This window comes from Prunus dulcis, chromosome 3 (assembly GCF_902201215.1).
Source record: "Prunus dulcis chromosome 3, ALMONDv2, whole genome shotgun sequence".
In the NCBI taxonomy this organism is placed as follows: domain Eukaryota; kingdom Viridiplantae; phylum Streptophyta; class Magnoliopsida; order Rosales; family Rosaceae; genus Prunus; species Prunus dulcis.
The window spans coordinates 3,628,902-3,631,681 of NC_047652.1; positions in this window are offsets into that span (position 1 = coordinate 3,628,902).

Sequence of the window (2,780 nt, forward strand, 5' to 3'; positions counted from 1 at the left end):
CGGTACCTTATGTACTCATCTCTGTAGTGGCCATAGTTGGATGAATTTGCAAGCCATTCTGAAGCGGGGTACCCATTCAGTGCTTCCCTGACTTCTGCCTCATCAGTTAGCTTATAATCAGAAAGCATTGTCCTCGGTGGAATTTTGGGTACTTGAGGTTCTGTGGTGCCTAAACTTTGCATTGCGACTCGCTCTCCCAAAAACCAGGCTGAACCAGCTGGTCCCTCAAGTAGGATTCGTTTACGGGTTGTTGGCATACTATTTATGACGGCTTCCGGCATGTCGGATTCATTGGTCCCCTATGGGTTCCAATTAACCTGCAACACAAATTGGTTACCTCAGGGAATCATACATTTGAAGCTAAATAAAATTTCACACAAACGTCGAGGTTTATACTTGATCATTTGTTAGATGTCGCATCATCACTCTAAAATGTTCCAAGTGATGTTGCAAGTCCCGCTTTGATTTTGCACCAACCCACCTCAATGTTCTGGGCCACGTGTTCAAGGTCCCACTGGGCCTTGATAAAGCAAACGGCTTTAGATACTCGCAAGCCCATACCTACACAAGACAAGTTTACAAATTAGTAATTTAAGCAAAAAATTATGTTGCACTTTGCGGATATTCAATTCGATGACACTAACCTCCCATGCCCTCCAATACCCGCCCATGCTTGATGACCTGCCCCTGGAACAAGAATCCAATGATCTATACAAGCAAGCCAACGCCGCACCGCCCCAGTCATATTTACCAATGTCTGAGACTATTTCCAGACAGGGGGCGTAGTGCATACTCACGTATTGGCTCTTGTCATTGAGGAATGAGGAGCCAATCAAGCACAGAATAAATGCCCTTGCAATTTGGTCAGCTTCTTTATCATCTTTCGGATTCTTCCTCCAGTACGGAGTGCAAAGGCTTTCATACGGCACTCTCCTTTCCCCTGCCAGTAGGTCTACAATTGGTTTCCCAAACAATTTCACCACCTTGTTCTTGTTTCTGTAAATGTCCAAGTCGTACGTTAATCGCTTCCCACCAACAAGCAATCCTGTGATTGCTGCGAAGTCCGTCGGGGTCATTGTCATCTCTCCAACTTCATCGAAGTGGAATGTGTGGGTAGTGTCCCACCATCTCTCAGCTAAGGCCACAAGTAATGGCCTATCTCCTTTCTTTCCATGTCCCAGTATTGACAAAAAGGGCAAAAATCCTGAATCTTTCACCTTCCCTTTCACCGTGTCGTGCATTGCTTTGTTATACCATGTCGCACATATGTCGTTGTTTCCACAGCCTCTGATTTTTTTTAAAGTGAGCTGCAGAAATAATTTTGGGTTTAGTAATCTTCATTTGATTGTTACCTTGTAAACAAAATTTATTCCAATGTGTGAAATGCGAAATGTAGACTTAAATAATAATACCTTGAAGGAGATATGTTCCTCCAAATCGAAGTGAAGCACGGGTGAACAAGGATTGCGGTGTCTTGGTATGAACACACGTACCCCGAACACCCCTTTACCCATAGGACCCGATATTCGTTTGGATGGCGTCCGTTTTTTCGAGCTTGAGGAAGCCGCTGAAGAGTTACCTTTCGTACCCTCTGCAACTGTGGTCTTGGGGCGACGGGAACCTTGAACAGATGGTCTAACCTTGGTGGCCATGTGTTTGATCCTCATTGTTGATTCGAATATCCTTCATTATTGATTTCAAATGGCAATCAATATCGAACCGATTATCTCTATCTCAACATGAAACAATACAGTAACAAAGGAAGACCACAAATAAAACAACACATTAACGAGACATAATCTCAACCTGTTCATTGTTAAAAAACACCCACAACGAAATATAGACAATGACATCTCCAAAATGACAGCAATGACAGCCAAAGGATAAAAATTACAGCAAAACCAGAAATCTATCTTCACTGCCGCAGCTCATACTTTCTATAGTAAGCTTGACCTAGCTTTTTCCAAACCAGCAAATACATCTCAAAATTGAAAGCAAATACATCTCGAAAATGAAAGCAAATACATCTCGATGCGTAATGAAAAGCCAGCCAAACCAGCAATTACATCTGGAAAAAAATTTGCAGCCCATTCTAGGAACCAACCCTTCTCTAAGGTAAAACAATGTTTTTAGAACGACTACAATGAAAAATAACTTTGTTCCTTTCACAAAAATAACAAGGAGAAAAAGCTAATAATAAGGTCTCCTGCATCCTTCCCCCCACCGTTCTCCAATCAGAAGAAATGCAAAAATTGACAAAAGGTGAAGTTTTTTGTTTTAATGAACAGAAAAGTGGGAATGTTTTTTCAATAAAACCAAAACTCAATAAACTGAGATTCTGAGTTTCAGGAATGAGGACCCATAAACTGTTTGTTCAGAGTGTTTATCTCTCTGTATCTAGCTAAAGCCACAAGATATGAAACATGCATGAAACATAAATGGGTCTGAAAAATAAAGGACACCCCATCTCAGAGAACCCAATAAAAGAAAGACAGAGAGTGAGTGAGTCAAAAAGCCAATGAGAAATACAAACAAATGAAAAGCTTTTATCACATACAGGTAAATGCTTGAATCACAGAGGTGGAGTTTGAATGCGTATGAAATTATGACATGGACCCATTCATTAAGATAGATAGAGTCAGAAGAGGCACACAACAGAAATAGCAAACAGACATAATAGCGATAGAAAGAGAGGGAAATACAAGCACATACAAATAACTGGGATATGCAAATTAGAAGATCCAAACGTGCACCAACATTGAGATAGGCGGACTCACAAA